Source organism: Mya arenaria, chromosome 5, assembly GCF_026914265.1.
Source record: "Mya arenaria isolate MELC-2E11 chromosome 5, ASM2691426v1".
Lineage (NCBI taxonomy): Eukaryota > Metazoa > Mollusca > Bivalvia > Myida > Myidae > Mya > Mya arenaria.
In genome coordinates, this window is record NC_069126.1 from 42,115,423 (window position 1) to 42,139,006 (window position 23,584).

At 33.2% G+C, this 23,584-nt stretch overlaps 1 pseudogene; it reads right to left on the bottom strand.

Annotated features, from left to right (window-relative positions):
* Window positions 1-156: 156 nt before the first annotated feature.
* On the bottom strand, window positions 157-1,418 carry LOC128235718 (uncharacterized; annotated as a pseudogene).
* Between the last annotated feature and the right edge of the window lie 22,166 nt (window positions 1,419-23,584).

Genomic DNA, 23,584 nt, shown 5'->3' on the forward strand with positions numbered 1-23,584 from the left:
AAACGGAAGGTTTTTTATACAAATATCCCACATGGTTTTACTTTGACATTATTTTTACTTTCATATTGATGGATGGCCTCCTTTTCATACTGAATTCCATGGCGCATTGCTTCTGTAGGTTTCTGTAGTCCCGAACAAAGGACTTTGCCAAGTCATTTAAGTTGGTTCTTTCTGTTGCGGTACACACACGGTGAAAATTGATGACTGAATTATTTTCTCTCGTTCTTCAAACCATCGGTCGTTCTTGTTTTGTCCCCTAGTGTACATTTCAATGTCATCCCTGTCCTTGTCACTTAGTTTGGTTATTTTACATTGTTTCAGGAAATTGTCTTCATGAGATACTTCAAAATAATCATGGTCATTGGAAATTGCACGAATATTGGCTGGGCTAAATGTCTGAAAAATTAGTGTCTTTGATATACCCCTAAGATTCATACAAATATTGTGAAAATAGTCTTGATATCCATCAACTTTACGGAATGTTTGTGGCCGATGGTCAAAATCTTTAATGTCACAAATTTCTGCACCGCCCAAGTTTAAATCTCGAGACTTTAGGGGCGAACCAGTATGCTTTTTTGCTTTGTGAAATGACTGCAATTTTTCTGTGCATGTTGTTTCAACTTTAAATTCTCCATCTTTAACAAATTTACAACATGCATATATCAAAGTTCTAATATGTTTGTAATGTCCAAATGGGCATTCTCCTGCACCACATTCACACTGTGCTTCATGAATATATCCATTTTTGTGCAAAGAAATGTCTACAACATAATTAACCTTCTTCCTCATTTCTGTTTAACATGCCCCACGAACAAAGTCCAGAGATGGTGCCGAAAACAGTCGCATGTAAAGAAGAAACTTATCGTCGTACAGGTCTTTCACCTTCTCATCAAACTCCACCCGGTACTGGTCCATGTATTCGATGGCCTTCTCTATTGTTATTGGTGCCATTTTAGCATCTGAATTTACATCTCTGTATCCACTAGTCTTGGGCAGGCTCATGTTGAATTCTGGCAGAAGATCTTCTTCCCTTGGGAAATTCTGGTTCCTGTCATATGCCTCCAGTCTGGAAAGATACGATATTAACTTGAGATACCATATATTGTACAGGTCGAATGTTAAAAATTTCCCCAACCACTGTATTTTGTCGTAAAATACATGTAAACGCGAGCATATAATCAGCTAAAAGTCATTGCAATAAAAACACAAAAGTGTTCACCTTTCAAAGCTTTATTAACATTACTAAAATGATAAAATCAATTACATGATATCGATTTAACAACTAGTTGTCCTCGGACTACATTTTGACAAGTTTACCTTTCGATTAATTCCTTCTTCCGTCCATTCAACTTTGCATTGCGTCGCCTTAGCTCCGTTTTAAGCTGGCCCAATGGTAAGGTGCAAATATGTGAAGCCATGTTGCGATATCAATTGAATATTTACAAATTTTATCGGAATTGTATCACCACTGTTATCGATCTGTAATACGGAAGTAAACTTAGGACCTATTCGACAACAGCGCCACCAAACGAGCACCTGTTTGACAAGGGCAGATAACCGACTAAAGTCCCCCATTGTGTTAAGAAGCGCGTAAATAGAAGCTTCAGTACCACTAACAAAAAAAGTTGCATCATCCGCAAATAAAGTGTTTTTAACTTCTTCATTATCTTTGATTATTCCCTTTATATTAGAATCGTTTCTTATTGCTATGGAAAGCATTTCTATACATATTATAAATAGATAAGGGGATAGGGGACAACCTTGCCTTACACCGCGTTCTATCGTAAAGAAATCTGATAAATGACCGTTGTTAGTTATACAAGCCTGCATATCGTAATAAAATATTTTTATCCATTTATTGAAAGAGTTACCAAAATTAAAATATTCTAGAGTTTTAAACATGAATTCATGGTCAATACTATCAAAAGCTTTTTCAAAGTCTGCAAACAGTAGAAGGCCTGTGCTATTAGTATTATCTAAATGATCTAAAATATCATATATTAGTTGGATATTTTCCCCTATATATCTGCCTTTCATGAAACCTGTTTGAGAGTTATGTATTAGAGTTATGTATTACATTTTGAATAACCAGTTTCATTCTATTGGCAATAGATTTTGTGGCAATTATTGATCTATAATTAATAAGGATAAAGGACGCCAATTATTTGATAGTTTGAACATTCTTAATTTGTCAATATTTTGCATCTTGACTCAAAGTAAATTTCTATAGTTTCTATAGTAACTTATCTAGATAGAATAATCCAGTTAATACATTTTATACTCTTGCAATTAATAAGTTTTCACATGGATGAGTTATAATTTTGTGTGGTTATTGTATGCTTTTAACTTTAAAAGAATCTTTTTTTTTAAACTTGGATCGAAATCGAAAACAAGCAGCATTTACAGGCATTAAGCAATTAAAGTACATCTAAACACAAAGAAAACGAAACGTTTTAGATGTTCCATCGTTTAAATATACCATTTCATTAAAGTAACATATGTGACCACAATGTTATGATATATGATTGTTTTAGAATATGTTTACAGTGACAGTGTTCTATAGTGTTACAAACCTTAAAGTGGTGTTATACACAAAGTGTGTACAATATAATACTAAAAGTAAATTACATACATTATATTCGTAAGTCTTGACTATATGTTGACAAAATGGTTATCGTAAGTTAACAAACAACATTTATAGCATTATCTTCTAACGCGGTCTTACAAGTATCGTATAAAACGTATGTAGTACTATACGTCAAGCATACTAATATATGTTTTGTAATAAATCAGCAATTTGATCATTTTTTTATATAAAATTTTAGCAAAATAAAGCAGAAAATATATATATTATTATATTTTTAGTAATACACAGTAAGTAGTTATATTTTTATTAAAATTTAAATGTTCTGAGTTAGTATTTAGAAGTTTGCTGTTAAGTGGTATTGATTAAAAACTTAATTGACAAACATTTTTTGTGTATATTTATACTTTTTACAAAAGTGCTTCAATATGGGAATCCTGTATAAGATTCATAATATGTTGTTACAGTACATATATCCCAATTGAGTTTTAAGCGTGTATGGGAACATTTTTTTATACAGCAACATATGGTAGTAATAGAACAAGTAAATGCATCTATATACAGTAAGGCTTAATTCAGTTCTATAAAATAGTACGTGTGCAAGAATATACATGTATACAAGTTTATCCGTCTGCTTTATTCTTAGTCTATAATGAAAGTTAGTCGCATATTCTGCCAGCCACGTCTCCTACGTCGGCCATGCAAGGTTTAACCTGGAAATCAGCATATTTTAATTGTATGGCTCGTTCTTTATCACAGAATTTCGCAAAAATGCGGCATTCGAACGACCATCATTTTTCAACTTAACTCTTGTCTTTGATGCTCAAGGAAGACAGTACACGATTGTTCAATTTGGTCAAATCTTCGTTTATCAATACATGCTTGCGCGAGTTTTTAAGTAGTTTTGCCCTCCTCATTACCAGACTTTTAACCTCTCTGCACACGAATTTGACAATTATGGGGCGGTTTTTCTTCTCATCGTATTTTCCTAGTCGATGCGCCACATCTATTTCGCCCATTGCAATGTCTATGTCCATGCTTGTTCTAAATAATTCTAGAACTTGCTGTGCTGTTTCATGTGAGGTCTGGCCGCTGGAATCCTTGATATCGCCCGTTATGCGTATATTATTACGTCGGCTGTATTGTTCAAGGTCATTGACCTCCTCAATTAACTTTTCGTTTTGTTTATAAAGTTATGTTTTAATAATTTCTGATTGCTTTTTAATTTCATCATTTTCCTTTTTTGTTTGTCAAGCTCCTTCGTTAGGCTATTGTTTTTGACTATTGTTTCATGTAGCTCACTTTCTAAGATCTCAACCCTGTGTACCACAGATTTTAGGAAAGTGTCCTTTATTTCATCTGAAGTATCAATGATTATGTTTTGAATGAAGGAGCGGTCATTTTTTGTGAGCATGTTGTTCAACTTTTGGTTTATGTCATGTAATTTATTTTCTATTTGTGTGTATGAAGTACATGCGTCTGTTTCTTCTTCGCTTATGATTTTTGTTTTTTTCTTGGTTTGTTTGTCTTTGTTTTTGCACTACCTGCATTTTCAATGTTTTTGACCAGAGTATCAACTTCCGCCATTTCAACCTCGGATAATTCACTTCCCGTGGATGATCTTATTCGTTTTTTGTCAGTTTTCTTGGTTGAATGTATAGTGTAAGCTTTTAATAATGTGTTTCATTATTTGTGAATTAAGTACTAACGCCTTAAGAATAAAGCGTGCACAATTATATCGCCTTTTTCAATCAAAGTTATCGAGTCAATAACTGGTGTGGAGGTCACTAATCAACAAACAATTTATTTAAGGCTATCAGCGCGTTCAGTAGAGACAAAGCATTCTGCACTTCACCATGTCCGGATAATTTTGAATGAAGTAATAAGTGCTTATTGTGAATCAATTGCAATGTCATTTTTGCAGTTTTGACCTTTTTTTAAAAAAAATGGGGAGATAACTTAATATTGACAGACTTGTCTCCATTGACTATGTGAAATTCACATATCGGAATATGTATACAAACATATATTATTTTCTGCGTTTGAGTGAAACGAATTAAATTATTTTCCTTTTGTAATGGAATAACCGCCTGGTGGCGTTTGATATGCAAGAGTGGTTCATAGGCACGAATATTTCGTGCGCATATGAATGCAAAGGCATTCAGCGCTCGGAAGCCGATACGCTCACATTGATATAATTAATTGTAAAATTTAAGAAGCAAATGTTCAAGGTGAAAGTGTTCTGTTATTATGCAATTTCTTCATATGAATCATCTATTTGTCCTCACTTATATACATAGCGTTGTAATTGACACTTGTATAACTTGATATAGTACGTGTACATGAATGATATAAATGATATGTATTTTATACCTAATTGTTAAGGAGCTTACGGGTGATGAGGCCCGACATCTAGTGGTATGAGACAAATCCTGTAAATCTGGATGACAAACGGGCAGAGGTTTCTGAGTTTTCCCCAACAGGAGGGTTTTATCTCAGCTTTTCCTCGGCCAGTCGACCACGTCTGTAAGCTCCACTTTTGTCAGGCATGTTGTTTATGAGACATGCTTTGCTCATGTTGCAAGTTTATGCTGTATATGTGTATCGGTTGCCCAAATCGCTTTACTGAGACTTCCGAATAATACAATTGAAGAGTATTGATTTTGTTGTTTTCTATGGGATAGGAAGTGATAGAATGGAATAAGGGAACAGTTATTTACACGTGTATGATATTTGAAAAAAAAATGTAATGCATTCTACTTGTCGTTTCATACTTATGTTAAAGATACAGCCTGACTGTTAATGGACGTAGGCCCGTTTATTTTCTCAAAATAGCAGTTTAACTCGCTGTCCAATGTTTCAGCATTGGGTCTTATTTCATCTGTAAAATAACAAATGTATTTCATATAATTACAAAAAGGATGTGCCGAATTTGGGGCTTTAACAATTTGCCCACGGATTATGTGCTATCTTCTTAATTTATTATTATTTTCGAAAAAAATCACATTTTAATAATCGAGTTAAAAAGCAACATGATTTACATAGACATATTGAATTTAAATCGACTGAGATTGGAATAACCTTAAATCACGTTCAGTATAATCCCGTCGCAAGGACAAGTAAGGTCAGCATATGTATCTTTTACGTGTAATCCAGCTTTTCAGTTTGTGCAAAAACGTCACCACTTTCATTGCAAACTGCTTTTAAGTGACACGAAATGAAAATAAATGTTTATCAACAATTGCAGCAGAGATTGCAATTTCCAATGCAAATGCAACCATGTCATTTAACTAATAAGCGTGAAATATCAATGTAAACCGCCCTGATATTTTCGCAATACTTTACCTGACCTATCGACTTTTTTAGTTTTAGCTTTATAAACTATTTATGGAGAATGATTGGTTGAATCCTTCTTGAACATTTTGTAGTGCCTTTTTCTAGAGTCCAATGTGGCAATTTTGTCAATTGTAATATAATATGTATATGGTTTCACGTTATTTCACTTGTGCTTTTTGATAATAAACATGACTGATTTATATCTCTTCGTTCTAACAATATTTAATGTGTTCCTGTTTTAATGAATTTAAAATTAAATGAAAAGAATGATTATATCATTCAGTATACCTAGCTTAGTGGCATTTGTATTAAGATTGCGAAATTTCTACGAGCTAAGTACAATATGTTTCGTTAAATACACCGTATAAATGCTCTACTTTCCTGAAGATAGGAACAAATCAATGCGAAAAGAATTGAATTTTAAGAGTTTAATTGATTGTGTCAAGGTAAAACAGGGAATTTTGCGATTCGGGTTGGCTCGAAGTTACCATTGTTCGACGTTTTCTGGTCGTTTCCGGTGTATACATTTTTGGTCACTTAAGAATACCTCGTTGGTCATGGTAAGTGCAGTGAGCACTTTCGCAACTAGTATTTCAGCCACTGTGCACCTGAAATTGACATACTATGTTCGTCACTCAGGCAGATAAGTTGGTGCAAATTTACATAATTTATACTCGTAGAAGCTCTGCGAGTGATAGCGGTTAGTTCCCGGAGGGCTTTTGGGGTACTCTTTTTAAAACCCACTTGGACTCACAATTGCGTGATAAAATAAATTGATTTAAATCAAATTAAACCTAAAGAAAAGAAGAAATTTAAGTTGAAGAAATAGCATAGCAAGATACAATTCGATTTCAATACGACTTTGCAGGGAGACTTGCAGATATTCGACTTGTCAGATGGTGGAAGTGCTATTGTAGACAAAGTGTTGACAAAAGTCAAGCTTGGAATTAAGCTGATAAACGTTACAGGCAATTTCCACCAGAGAATAGTTAATACTCAACGAATATGAGAAACCAGTATTGGTGCTGATAGCAAGGGCAAACAGCAACTTTCGTCAAGCGGTAGCAGGCGCTATCAAGAAAATCAATGCAAGGCTCTTTCAAGCCTTGTACTCAGTTTCTTTTTTACCAATGTATTGTTCGTTTGCGAAGCACGACAGCACCGGATGTAAACAGTTTGGGGACCAATCTACTTAGAAAGCATAGGCCCAGCGGGGAGTCCAAGCCCAACAATTTGTTCATGGCCAGAGAAAGGGCGTTTGTTTGGGATGCGGCTGGCGGGTACACTCCTAGTGGAAATGCCGTGCCACAGACCAGTCGTCAAAGCGGAAAGTACAACCGACACCCCAAGAGATGAATGAGGAGAACCATAAAAATCTATTTTTCGATATTGAAGAAATGATCCTTACACCAGATGTTTTACAAGATTATAATTGTAAATATTGTGTAATGTATACTTAAAGCACACATTGAGTTTTGAAAATGTATAGAAACCTAATTCGAAATGATTTACTTTTTGACATGGTTACAAGTTACCATTGTTAAAAATTTAGGTTTGTACCTTTTTAAAAAGAAAAATAAGAAACAGATCGGCTGATGATAATTTGATTTTGTGGAATGGACATTTAAGTGGTTAAAGTACTGAGGTAAACAAAACTACGGAACTTAGTGAAATCTGGGCGTGATTCTCAGTTGACTGATTTGTTTGCTGCGGAAAAAAGATTTACAGATTTAATTAAGGCTGTTTTGGGAAGTTTCTTCCTGTGGAATGTAGGCTTGTGCATTGCGTAATGACGGTTTAAATACTGCGAAATGCAGTGTGTACTGCAGAGTGCAGTCTTGTGTATTGTGGAACGCAGTGTGTACTGTCGAATGCAGATTAAGAAATGTTAATGTTAAAGCTGATTAAGGAAATGTTTACTATTTAATAGTTTCACATTTAGGCGGTGTTATTATGATATCTGTCGTCAGATGTATCAGATTTCTAAGAAAATTTATATACGTTAGATGTTTTAAAATAAACTGGGTCAAACTGTTCTATAATTATATTAAGTGTTATAATAAATAAAAAGAAATTCTGAAGGATTTCTAATTGGGCCAAGCATCAGAAAAGGCTGCCCTCTATCTTATCCTATATTTATCATTTGTAATGAACTGACATCTAATAAAATACAGAAAATATACTAATTATAAGAATAAAATTACATAACAATGAAAGAAAACAACCACTTTAAGCAGACGATGCTACATACATACTATTTTTCTCCAAAACATGTTTGGAAACTTTCATTAAAGAAAAACCTACAATCTTAAGAGTAGGGTGTTTAAAATCATCATAGTTTGCACACTTAGATGGTTATCAGTTTTAAAGCGACAGCCATGAAGATAAAGCGCTTGTAATCATTTTATATGATTCAAAATAATTTTGTCCCAAAGCTATAAAGTTTCAAGAATTGTCTGAAAAGTTGGCAATACATACAATTGACGCTTTTGGGAATCCCATAGCAGTTCTACCTTTTCAACCTAAATGTATTCTTAATGCCATTAACACGTTAATTTTTCAATCCAATTGTAATAATAAGCGCGACAAGATAAAATTAACAATACTAAAGATTGATTTTAAAGATGGTGGCCTGTGATTCCAAATATTTTTATGTTATGGGCGAAGAGGTAAATGCAAAACCTTTTTTAATGACGCTTTACATTATGGAGGCAGGTTCGTTCTCAAAAATAATATCGACGTAGAAACAATAAACATCATTGTATATATTTTTAGCAGAAATACTCATATCATGATCTGAACTAAGCAAATCTATCTGAAGTAATAGTTTACGTAAAATAATATTATGGAATTACGTAAAAGAACGAAGTGTATTCTATGATAAGTAGACATATTAAGTATGAAAAAGGTACCAAACTTGTTCAACGTTCTATACATTTGACGAGATAAAACACCTCTATACCATCAGCAATTCTGATTGTTTTTCAAATATTATCAGCTACTGGCAAGTATACGGAAAGGTAAAACATAAATTTTAAGAGGAATCGGCTGTAAAGCATGATATACATTCATAGACTTATACCAACAAACAGATATCTGTTACAGTGCAAGCTCACAACTCCAGCTTATGTAAATTCTACTCTTTATAAATAGAGCCATTGGAATCTTTTTTGTGAATGTTGACTTAAACAAAATTTGTGAAACAATCTAAAAAAACTTATCCTGTCAATAAATATTCCATTATAACTTAGTGTTGAAATCTTAACTTTGAGATTTTTTTTCATTTTTTTTTTTCAAATTTTAGTTGTCTCGTTAATTTCTTGATTGTGTTGTTAAACTACATTATGCGTCGTATAAAGCTTAGAAATATTACTCCAACTTTTACAGATGTTTAAAAGCTACATAGGTTTACGATACAAAATCGAACATAAAACTGCATTTATGAGTGACAAATTCACTGTCCACGAGCAGACATGTATATATTTGATAGTTTATTAAAGTCTCATCAATACAACATATATACATCACATAGTAAATATACCTTAAAACATGCATTGTCACTCAGTATATGAGTTATGAGAGACTATAGCACACAAAAAACATAATCCTAAACATTGCTTATACAACGTCTAAAATCGATATATATTTACAAAACATCAAGTATTGCACACATCTTAGATAGCATATATCTATTTACAAAAGTAAGAAACTAGAAACCAATGCTAATCTTGTTTTAAAACTTAGTTAAATCAAACAAAATAAAATACTAAAAACTTGAACGCGCACAAGCGTGCATACTTAAGAAATGGGTGTAAAAATCGAATATCATCCCGGTCAGACCGTAGATGAACTGATTAACACTTATTTCTGGCTAGACGTAAAATAACACAATAATTTAAGTTTAAAAAAAAGACAACAACACTTACATTACAGAAATAAAACATTCTATAATTAAGAATATTGTTGCAGGTTTTGGCACTAAGTCTTGACAGGTTATTTGCTAATATATAAGACAATTTATCTATATCGGACAAACTTTGAAATAATGGATTAATTGTGTTCGCCTTTTCTAACAATGGCCTTCGTATATTATTACACAACTTGCAATAGAATAACACATGGATTTCTGATTCAACAGAGTTGCAAAAAGGGCAAAAACGATCATTTAGGGCAAGTTTTTCATATCGGCCCGTTGTGTCTCGAATAGGGGCTACCCCGCATCTAAATTAACTTTACGCTGCCCTATGTTTTGGCGGCATAATTAATTTACAATAATTTTCAACAGAAAAGTTAATTTTATACTTGCAATAGTTTCTTATTTCCAACCCTTCCACGTATACCTTTTGGTCTATTTATAGAATCGTGCCACTCATTGACATACGCTGACATCATTCATGCGCGCAGGTAGTCTTAAGACCACAAACTCCAAAGAACTATTTCTATTCATGTCGTTTTAACCCATACTTTTGTCTCAATGCGCACTATGTTTAGCAGAATGACGTCGAAACTATACATATGGATTGGTCGTGTTGCAGTCCGAGTATGAGTTTTTGCTTGTTCGGCTATTTCCGCGCTGTAAATATGTATCCCGGCGTTTTATTTTTAGCAGAATATAACTATTTTTAGATCGTTATATTTATCAGATTAATGAGGGTCAAGATAATGGAGGCTCTGGTAGGAAGATAACATACAGTATTGATATTCACTCTAGTTTAGCCCATGATGTTTCAGAAATTATTACCGACCGCAAGTGTCCCATCGCCTGCAGGATTTGTTATTTAAACCTGACGTGACCCTGAAGCACGCTTATTTGTAATGGTGATTTTTTATTGACTTTTATGAGATAAAAAACAAATATAATTATTCTCTTAGTGTTTAAATAGTTGTATCTCAGGTTTCGCATCGCTAATGCTTCAAATAATATACATTGTAATTTACCTGCTACACAATAACAAGATACTTTTCATTCTTATGATTTTAGGCGTTTATATTTCTCATGAGATGTTTTCATTTTTGCATAAAAGCTTCGTTCCGGTGTATTCTTGGCATAGTTTTAGACATTAGGCTTTCAATTTATATCAGCACACATGACCTAATACGACAGTGAGTCGTGCATACGTTTGGTGAAGCAAAGTAGTTCGGATTAAACCTGTTTAACATCCAAAGAGTACGAAGCATTCATAACAGCACTAGTACTGTTTCTACATAGGTACTTACATTAAACATAAATAACATTAAATTTATCAATAAACTTTAAAAAGCACAATCATATTCTCATTCATAAAAACAGACTTGTTCCGATAATCTAAAAAATAGTTTCAACTTCATTAACTGACCTATATTCTAAACATAGTTTCTACATACATTAACTGACCACATGTTTGTCCTCACCGCGGGAAAACGACCGTCTGATAAGCTCTGCATTTTAAAAGGTATTGTTGCTAAAGTTGCTCGTAAAAATAAAATCCTTTTCTTTAAAGAATTAAAATGTGTAAGTTCATTAAATTTGTCTAACGTATGCTATCTAATCAAAGCACCGAAAAACCTTTAGACGCGATTGAAAAGAGCATTTACTGTAACTTCAAATACATGGGGATACGTCGACTAAATTGATATAAAGCTGTGCATTTTGAATGGAATTATTGCTGAAGTTGTTTGTAAAAAATGATTTTCGCTAAACAAAACGTGTATGTTAATAAAAGGAAATGGTATATATGATGTATTGTATTTTCCTATCGTATGATATCTAATCAAAGCAACAAAAAACCTTTAGAAACGATTGAAATAAGGCATGAATTGTTACACTAATTACATGCGGATGGGGGATTACGACGATTGAAGTGACATTTACAAAAACAAAATGACACAAGACGCCATAAAGATATAGATATGTTTGTTTCTTCGCCCAGTGTGGGCACAACCGCTGTCGGAACATTTTTCACTTTATTTATGTGCTCTTCACCCATTCCCATAGTTCAAATAAAATTTGCCACTCTCACATATTTGCCCGCAGATAGTCTTTCAGCGCCTCGCGCTTTGATATCATATATTTGTCCAATAACGGTGGATTTTGGTACATGGTCATTCATATTAGTATATATATCTAAACCAAGGCTTACCATTTTTTCATTTACATAATAAAACCAAGATTTGTATATATTACGTGCCTTGTCGTTTGCCCAAAGAGCTATTCGTTTATTGATACGAGACACAGGTGTATTACACAACCTAGACCAATGTCAGACTATACACTTCCACTGACGGATAATCGGTGGTACCCATGCCATTTCGCCTGAAACAGCATCATTGGGTGTATATTTCCCAACGCCGAAAAAGAAACGCATGGCTCTATTATGAACGGCGTTAATGCAGGAAAACGATTTTACACCCCAGATAGATGCACCGTAACTTATAATCGGCCAAACAATAGAGTCATATAATTTAGTGTATGCGTCATACGGCATACCACCAACGATTTTACATTTAGCAATAAGAAGCCCGAGTGCACGGCTAGCGCTCGGAGCAACGGTTTTAGCAGTCACATTATAATCATTAAATTCATTGATAACAATGCCAGGGTAAGTATACTTATCAACTGAATATAAACTGTCATTGCTACACATTAAGTTGAAATTTGTACGTTGTACAGATTGAGGACGAAAGTGAACTATATTACTATTTGTTTTTTTAATAGTCCTTTTATATCTGCAGTGTTTAAGCTCCACTTGTACGATAGGATATCTGTATCTGTCAGCGACCCAAACTATTTAGCTCATAACGATTCCAACGACCGTTTCAGTGCTTACTACACGTACGACCTGTCTTAAATTCACATAGAAACCCATCCGTTCCACTTCTCCATAGAAAAATAGTTTGTTTCGGACAGCACGGATTATATTTTGTCTGTCTATAAACACTCCAAAGTTTGATTTACAATTGTGTTTGACAATGACTCATCCATCAATAATATTTTTCAATCTTCGCTTTATTAAAAAGACATATCCAAGAGTTGTTCATTGTATTTTACCCTGATGCATTCATTTATTATTATGGTGTATTCTCCGCTATATTATTTAAACAGCTCCAATGTTGTTGTTTGTATTGTGTTTGACACTGACCGATTCATTTTATAATAAGAAAAAAAACAAGTGCTTGTGTAAACACAATATAATTTTGTGATGTTTTATTGCAAAAAACAACATTTGCATTGTATGTGTTGTAACTTTTGAATCACGGAGCATATTAGCCTGCTTTGTAATACAATGATACTGAATGTAAGTTCTTCTCTTTCGCCTTCTTTGTTTCAAAAGTTGTTATCCTAACGAGTATTAGTACTAAAACTTAGACAATTAATTTACTTCACATAAAAATCATGTAAAAGCTCTCATGAAGCCCCAGCGAGTCACTAAAGAATCCATCCTTTCTGGAGTTAACTTTAAGGTCCTTGCAACCTCAGAGGTTTTATTGGGCAAGAGGTGTTGAAACTTTGATGCACATCAAAACAGCATCAAAACAAGAGATGTTTGTCAAACATAATGCCCACCCCCACCCTGAAGAAAACATGTTGTCAGGAATATTTGGACCGAATGCATGCTGATTTATCATTTTACAGTCGATGCCTATGTGTATTCGAGTTTGTATATCGAGGAGAGAGGTTACAGTTGAGATGATATCTTATATTTGCATGTATTCATCTGGCAGCAGGGTCTCTGTTATTGTCAACGTGACCTCCAAGTCCAGTTTGATGACCATAAGTCCAGGCATTTCGAGTGATCACTCGGACAAGTGTTTCGCGTTCACATTCACTGTGCCCTTAACCTAGGACCCGGTGACCCCAAACTCCATCTTCTGTCCATGTCAAGTTTGACGTTTGTGTTACATCAAGGGTTCCTACATTCATATAAAGAGTAATAATTTAATGAGCACATGTATGAATTGCTAGAATAGTATACAAGTGTATCTGGTAGGTTATTTTTGCAAAACAAAAAAGGGGGACTTTCTTTTTGGGTAACAAATTGTCATTTCTTTAAATACTAACATGTCTTGCAGATCATGTCTGAATTAGACTTATGTTTACGCACGCTAATTCTGATTCTGCATCGAACAAAAAACTGCATAAACTTTCTACCTCAGACATAAACATACAAATATTGGCCATATGGTGCTCATGTTAACTGCACAAGCTGTCGAAAAGAAAAAAAAGATGCAAGAACTCAAAAAATTATCCTCAAAAAACACCAAAATACTTTCACAACCCGCAATTTTGTTCCGCGTCTAATATTTCCCTCACTTAAATTACCACATATTTTTACGTTGTACCCCCTAAATACACTCTGTTTGATTTTGAGAAACACCTAACAATGAGAAGATATTTGCACGCACAACTTGTATTTCACAAGTTAAACGCAGTCGTTCCCACAAACTTTCGTATCCATTTCCAGTAACAAACTAGTTGCAATACCATTTTGTTGTAGAAAATGTATTTCATGTAATATATAAGAAGATTAATTTCTCTTTAAATGCGTACCTTGATGCAAATGGAATCAACTATGAAACTATTAACAATAATACAATCTAAACTACAGGGACCAGTCCAGTTTAAATATTTACCCTGTTCAGACGCACGAATTAAGGGCAAAAACGACACTGAACGAGGGACACAGACGTACACACAGCACAACAGACCACATACGCATCAAAATAGCTTATCAATAAGTTATGGCTTACCGCCTTGGAATGGTAAGTAAAATATGAGTTTACTAGAACACGAGTCTACTTGTTTACGTGCGCATAATCTCATACTTCAACCAATAAATATCAATAATTACAAATTAAAAATATAAGCATCATCAGACACATAAGACTTATACTAATTGCTAACGGTGAACTGTTGGTATTGGCATTTTAATACGATTTCTATAATCAACCGTTGCAATATTAGTTTTGAAACAGCACTTTGATGCTACTTCGGTTTAAGGTTCATTCAAGTACCAAGTTTAAATAAAGATGTTTTGATACATTTTTGCATCAACTTGAATATTTAATACAAAAAAAATAATTACAAAAGGTAAAAACATAATTTAATTATATGGATGCGACAGTTATAAACATAATAGTATTAACATAAATTTCAGATATTGACAATGAAGTGGAAATTTTCTACTTGCATAGTATTTACAAAGAATGGACAATTCAAAATGATATCCAGGTCATTGTTTAAAAAATTGTTGACAGTGAGATTCATCATCTAAGGAATGTGGCATATTATATCATTACGTTTTATATACAGTATATTTTAAAAATAGTTAACCTTTATACGTGTAAGGGGAAATAATTGCGAATATTGGATTAAGTTGAAGTTGGCTGTCAGCCATTGACGCTATTTTTGTCTCTTGCTTTCCAACTGATTTTTTTTTTTCAGCCAAATCAATTAAGTTCTTAGCGGTCACACCCTGCAAAAAGATCACTGATCAAAACTGACACCGGACCAAACTGACAGCAGTTGCAATGCATGCCAATTCCTGAAACCGTAGATCACTTCATATTCTACTGTAAAATGTACGACGAAGCTATTAGCGGACTGGAAGAAAGAACACTGGAAATACTATACAGACATTGTTTACCTCATACAGCAATTACGTTGGGGTTACTAGCGGGCGAAATAGAAGAAATAGCGAAAAGTGCGAAAGAAAAACCGATGGACTTATTGAGTTTATATCTGTCGAAAACAAACAGGTTATATTTGTTTTAGAAAACACACAACTTTCCGTAATTCATAATAAAAGTAACAAGAGTTCAAGTACATAGAATAAGGCACATAGATGATATCAGAAAAATATTCGATTAAGTACATCGAGAGCGACGACAAATCTGTTTTCTTTACTTTCTTCTTTTAATAACTTGCTGATGACATAATGAATGACATTCATACACTCGGAAAGGGAAATAGCGATTTGAAAATTGTAAGGATGATGATGATTTCTTTACATTTGCATGTTCTCATCGGGAAGTCAAATTAGATGTATTTTCCGGATTACGATTTCGGATAAAAATGTACATAGGTTAAAAAAAACACAGGACAGGGCGAGTGGTTATGCAGCACCCCTACAGACTCCCCTCCCCTAACTCCCATATCAATTACAACCCAACACCCTGTCTCGTTGAAACAGACCACTTATTAATTTACCTAAATACTCGATGTGAAAAAACAAATAAACACTGCTTGTTAGATTTTTACGACCACTACAACCACAGACACCAGATTGTATCATTCAAAGCCACATTTATTCACCTTTTCACTTGTCACATAAATATGTGTTAACGTGAAGATTCCAATCGTTTTGTTTCTAGAACTCTACGGGATATTTAGCTTGCAAGTATGTGGTAATGTTGTTGTGGAATTATGATAAATTGTTGTTATGGTACCAGCAGTATGTAATAAGACCTAAACCTCAGTTGCTAAGAAATACATTATAGCTTAGTGGTAAGCTTAGTAGCCTAGAGGTAAGGTGTTCCTTTAGTAGCAAAAATGGGCATTTAGGGATCTTTTTTATACTTTGGACATTTTTACGTTTCCTTGTAATGTGACGCGGCCTTAATGTCCAATTCGCATACGTAAATCGCATACCAAAAGATCTTTGCTATTATTAAAGCTTTTTTATTCCATTTCACAAACAGTAATAACTTTTCCATTTCACAAAAAGTAATAACTTATGTTCAAATACACATCAACCTAAACTATATTTACACAGACAATGCCGTGATAGTTGAGAGAGACTCATGCATGGAATAATTCACAGGAAACCTAGACCTGTCTTATACCAGGTGAGGTCATATCGAGGACTGATCGCGAAACTGTTCCATTTGACATATTTTCAGAAAATCATTTTTTGGCAAAAATATATATATAATACTGTGATACATATCCTACAAAAATATTAAGTTCATATCTCTACAAATATTTATTTTATTCAACATTTGTCCTTTAGTTCCATCTGGCAAAGCAATTTTATTTTCCCGCGAAACTGTTTCATGTGAATGCAAGCAAATAGGACAGTTTCGAAGTCGATTTAAAATTATTTTTTCAAATGGAAATTGTTCTATTTGAATAAAAGTGTTTTTGTCATTCATTTCTTAGATTTATATGAATGAAAAGTGTGGATCTAAACTTTTATGGCTAAAATATATTATTTTTATCAAAATACTTCTTCTGTTTTCAAATGGTACAGTTTCGCAGTATTTTTTTTTCTTTGATAAGAATTGACTTTTACTGCGAAACTATTCTAAGTGCAGCACATTTCTCAGTATTTGGCACATTTTTTATCAATAATGATATTTCAATATTTGATGGCAGATAATCTTTTTTTGTGATACTGAACTTGTATTTTCAGTAAAATGTTAACACATACTCTTACTTCACAAAACACTTTCAAACTGTATTGCAAAAAATGATAATAATATAAAATCACCAGGCATCAGAACTTAAAGTAGTTTTAGTTTGGATTCTTTGAGAATGTCTGTTTGAGAAAAATATGAAGTACAAGAGGAGTGCCTACTTTGCGCCAATGGATATAAAGGTTTTAGTGGCCATCTTATCAATGAACCTTTACTAATTTGTGTCATATCTAGACATCTAGGTGAATAATAAGCAAGTATCAGAAATCCAATGAAAGTATAAAATGCTATGTAATTCTAGTAGCTGTATGCCGGGTACTAGTATTTGTATGTATCGACTAAAAAATGATAGTGACAACCTATTAAAAGAAATTAAATGTGAAAAAGGCTATAACTCTGCAACAATGTGGACTAAACTTTGTGTTTAAAAAACAAAAACTTGTGCTGTATTTCGAAATAAAGAACCGGCGTATGAATCGGACTACTTAATTCTTTTTCTTTATACTTTTAATAATAATATCCATACAGATCAAGCCTAAATGATAAAATGTAATCTAAAATTTTCGAAAAATGTTTTATACATAAGATATTTTCAAATGGTAGCTTATGTGACTTATACAATTGTTTTGCATTTCCGATTCAAAATGCATGGCATGGCAATCAAGCAACATATTATTTTTAAAAAACTTCATGAAATCACATTCTTAGACAGATCGACTGAGAGAAAAAAAGGCATTGGTATAAGTAAATATTGGACCACAAGGCGTTTCTTTGATTTTATCTAATCATTAATCAGAACAGTTTCCAAAGCAAAGCTTTTACCGTGCAATAAGTTGCATGGCGATTAATAACAACAATGTTTATGAGTAGGATATGAAGGACTTGGCGTTATTTTCAACTATTTTAAGTGTGAACTAGTACATTGTGCTGCATATTGACATTAAAAGCTAACTCGGACAATTAATTAAAAATGACTTTAGGGGTGCCGACCGGAATTGCCCCCCCCCAATCATTCTCCTACAATACAACACACACACTACTTATCCGTCAAACCACTAATTCTAGTTGTTTAATTAACCTGTCTATTTGATATTGTTTGTAAGGTTTAAGTGAATCCCAAACAGTGTGATGAAGTGTATTATTGCAAAATCATTGAGATTCATATCAAGGGTAAATAAAAATGACTAAGCAATCTTCTAGCATAAGTTAAATTTTAAAATGCAGGTACATCAGATGTTTTTTTGGAAAGAAAAGTGTCGAGGTGGTCTGACTGACTACTCAGAGAGTGCGAAAATTGACAATATGGTACTAAACAGTTCCATTACCCTTGTAATTTTAATAAATTATAACAAATAAAATGAATTAGTTGTATAATTTCAACAATTGAAATATGAAATCAGCTAATATCAGAAACAGACTGTTCACTATCAAATACTTTGTCAATAGACTTTCAGAATGATTCACGTAATACCGGATGAACCTCAGTTTAAATAAATATAGCAATGCCAAATTTGCATTTAAAATAACTAATAACAAACAAACTTGATAACTCTGAATTTTTAATCAGACTTTAGCTTAAGCTCTCCGAGTCAAAAAAATGATCCCACATTTCATAATAAATTATAAAAATGATAAAATATGTTGAATTGGGAGGTAAAGGTCTTGATTCTGCCAGGCAAATTCATTTCAAGTGACCAAAGATATGAGACCACAATCATGCTTGGTATGCCTAAGTGTTAACGCTCATGTCTCCATTAAATGGATTGACAGACAGTTCTAATGAAAATAATCGCCAACTTTTAATAACCGTAGTTCATTTATTGGTCATATATATATACAGTTTCTTATCTAGACGTTTTGCATGCGCGTTGGCTAGTAAAGAGATATCCTTGTCAAACACTAATAAATAACTGTTTTTACTTCATTAACTATTATTAAAATTGTTTAGTAGAGATATTTTAATGTAGTATTTGGATTATACACAGGGTAGTTATTACTGGCCACCAAAAACAATATGATTGTTCATGATCGACTGAAGACTATATGTGAATACTTATCGAGTACAGGATATCCATACAAAATTTCACACGATTAACTAGATTCTGACTGATGTGGCATTGCAGTAATTTGGTCATTATCGCAGATATAACGTGTACACATATATTTGTAGTGTTTATAACTAATGTTGTCACACATATTTAACTGATTGTTGTCACACTTTTGGTTTATTCTGTTTTGTACAATTGTACAGATGTTTAGCTCAATCGTAAACAATAGCCATAAAGATGGGGTTTCTTCGCAATAAAAAGTAGGTTTATAGTTCAGAGTTTACTTTAAAAACTTACATCATAGATAATGATACAATGCAATCATTTCTTCATGATCAAACGTGTTTCTTGCTTGGTAACATATCAATAATATAATATTATTTGTTCATTCAACTGAGGAAAAATATTTCTTGAAATGCATATTTTTTTTCTGCAAATCATGCTTAATTAATGCTATTTATCTTATGTTTCAAATATTAACTTCAGTTTTCAATTTAAAAAAAAATGGTTTTAGTTCATAGTTGTTAAATTTTAGTCATTTAATCTTGTATAAACATTCGGTAACTGATATATGAAGGGCGATTCGAAAACGGCAAATTGGACAGTTTCGCAGTAATTTGTATTTCAAAAAGTATATATTTGCTGCTTTTTCCGAAAAGTGACAAATGTTCATAACTATTTTGTGTATAAAGTTATGAACCATCATTTAAATAGTAAAAATGCAATATAAACCATACTTTTAAAAATAAAATGTCACACAGAACAGTTTCGCAGTGAAACAAGTTTTTAGTTTTAGTCAATTTTGACCGCGAAACTGTTCTAAGTAACATATTGTAATAAATACATATTTTAAAAAGGCATTGGTTAAAGTTTGAGTCAACCTATATTTCTGACACCATTGTGAACTTAATTTCTGAATATAGTTACAAGAAAAGCATAAATAAGAAAAATAAACAGTTTTGAGCTTCTCCTGAACAATTTACAAAAATGCAGATGGAACAGTTTCGCGCTCAGCCCTCGATATTTTCTAGGGGGTTTGGGTTGAGAAGGGGACGCTAGATGCTGTGGTGGTCCATGAGAGCGACTGCTGAAATCGTCACAAAAACACTTCACTTGATTGATTCAGTCTTACATTAGGTGAGGTAACATTTTTCCAAGAGTTGAGGGTGCAGAAATGACACCTGGTACGGTTATGGTCATTGAGAACCATTGAACAATTCACAGGGAACTCCAGACCTGATTGATTGTTAGTCATACCATAGGTGAAATAGAAAAAAATGATCTCCTTAGTTCCAAAGGGTACAATGTGTCCTGCTACCACTGAGTCTGTCCAAAACAGGTACATGTAAATGTACAGAAAAATGCCAAAATGCATCATGGAGAGATTTTATATCATCATCAATCATAACATTTATTGGCGTAAGAATACATATGAACAGTAACATTATGTTAAAGACTGTTCCATGTTTATACTGTGTACTAGAATACTGTTTTAGTATAGTGTAATCCAGTTTAAGATGGATTTAAGCAGGGTACAACACAACATAATATGTACAAAGGTTAAGTGCAATAATTGTCAGGTCAATGCTGAATCCAATATGTGGCGACAAACACAACCCGATTGAATATGCTGTTTTATCCAGTACCACGTGCAAACTGGTAATACTTTGTTTAAAATTATATTGGTTGATCGTTTTTCAGGTGGAACGAGTTTTTAAACTGTGGCAAATTCATATCAATAACATTTGCGCAGCCCCACTTCCGGAGACCTCTACACGAACGAAAAAGTATGGCTGGGATAGTTAACATGTCTACGACACTTTAATATTTTAAAATCCTAAAGAGGTTGTGTTTTTACATGAATCAAGCAACATAGATGTAATAGTTTAAAGTCCTGTCGCTGAGTATTAATGCATCTAATTTTACATCAAACCAGAGAACAGGGATGGACTTCACAGTCGAAATTCCTAAAACCTAAATGACTAACCTTAATTTAATGGCGCCTTTCAAATATTTATCAGGTGTGTTTTATCACTAAAAACTTCAAAATTTACATTTGCTTAAATTTGCTTAGCTAATTTTCCATTGTTTACAGTCAACGACATGCGTAACTTGAATTTAAATAATCCTTAAGTAGAACAGTATATGAGAACGCATGCTTGTTTTTTGAATATATATACAGCGATGGCCCTTTGAAAATGCGAACACACGATCGTAACATTTGGCATGATTTAGTAAATGTATTACGAAAGCCTTCCACTGTCATTTTTAATAATTGCTTATAATTGAATATATGAATTTTTTTATTATATTCTTAGTTATTATAACTCACAACATACAACTTTTAATAAACAAAGCAGGAAATTATACTCATCGTGAAGAAGAAAGAGAAGAAAAAATCAAATATATTGCGGTCTTTCATGTAAACACAATTTCCCTTTTATAGAACAGAACAGAAAGATGATTTATTTGGATTTAACATATTGTTTCTCATCCATATATATATTAAAGAAATGAAATAAACCACGTATAACTTACATATTTTCTTCAGAGCTCTATTGTCCTTGCAAGCTGAGGTGTGTTTACTAGATAATACTTTCTGCTTTGACTATATTTTTTCTTTAAAAGCACTAAATTAAGTCTAAAACGTATAACTCAACACAACTTTAGTTTTTTCTGTCGATTTTATTCTGAACAAACGATTTATATGAACATGATTCCATTACTATGTATGCAATGAACAAAAAGTGTTCAAATATTTTTCTCTGATGCTGAAGATGCTGTACATTTTAACCAGAACATTTTAACATTTTTTTCCGGTTTAAATAAGATGCCAAAACATATAAATGTTAAAGTAGGAATATATCGGTAATTATTCGACTTGCCGATAGGTATTGTGTGTAAATAATCCAAGTTATCCAGTAATGTACTAAAAAATCACTTTCCAATCGACTGAACAATGAAAAAATGGGGCGTCGAAACAAAAATGCAACTGTCGAGTTATATTGCGGCCCTAATAGAGCTTAATGTAAAACCTTTTTAATAACATCACTCATGACGTCACACAAGTACCTGTTATTGAGGTTAATTTGAACTAACTGTTTTTGCATTTTCGTGAAATTTAACAGCTTTTTAAACACAAAAGTTGCTCATGGTGTTTAATTTTATGCAATAATGGCGATTATACACCTTTTTTTGGTCGTTACCATCTGCAAGGGCCCTCAAAAAGGTAAATTAACCCTATATTGTTCATGAATTTATATGAATTAGCAACATTGCAGCAAAAGTTGTCACCATTCACATGTGTATGATACTGTTGTAGGTGAGATGAACATGCTTCATATCAAAATAAGGCGAGTACACGTTTCGACACATTTCACTATCGGGTATTTGGTAGATAAGATTCGTTCAAGAGGTGCCAAATGTATTTTTTCATTATTCTTAAACATGAACATAATATTAACAAATGGCAAAGTTGTGGTTTATAAATAAGAACAAGCGACGAGGCCGGAAATAGTCGAGTTAAAAGAAAAACATTTACGTTGCTTCTGAATAAACTGACATTTTGATTCCATATAGACATTCATTCCATAAAATCACCTATCTTGAAAAGTTTGATACCGACATATTGATAGCGACATTTAGGGTGAACAACCGGTAGCGGATCCAGGTTTCGCCGTTGAGGATGCGTAACCTATTGAACTTGCGCCCCACCCTTAGAACCGAACTATATTTGGTTGGAAGGGTTGGCAGGGGGTAGTCGGTAACGGCATGATGTTGCAAACAAGAGTAGAAGATGTGGCGGTTGAAAGCAAAGTGTTCTCAAGTTTATTAGGAAACAAGAACGGGGTAACTATTCAAGTAGATGTTTTTTCCGCCTACCGTCTGCGTTTTGTTATTTGAAAAGAATTTCGCAAAGAGATTAAAACTGATATTGATTTTACGTGTTATTATTTTAAATTAAGAATGTAGGAAATAAAATAGATAAGTATTAAATTAATAAAAAATAAAATACAAATATTTTTAAAATAATTCCCGTCTGCGGCAGGATTCGAATTAGGGACCACTAGATTGCTAAACCAGACCGCTAAAGACCACAGTAACATGTATACATATGTATACATAAGTTGATCAGCCTTCAGGTATGCATACGATATAACGCCGTGATATACACTTTTGTTTTAAACTTTATTAACTGTATTAACAGTATTACCTAAACCTC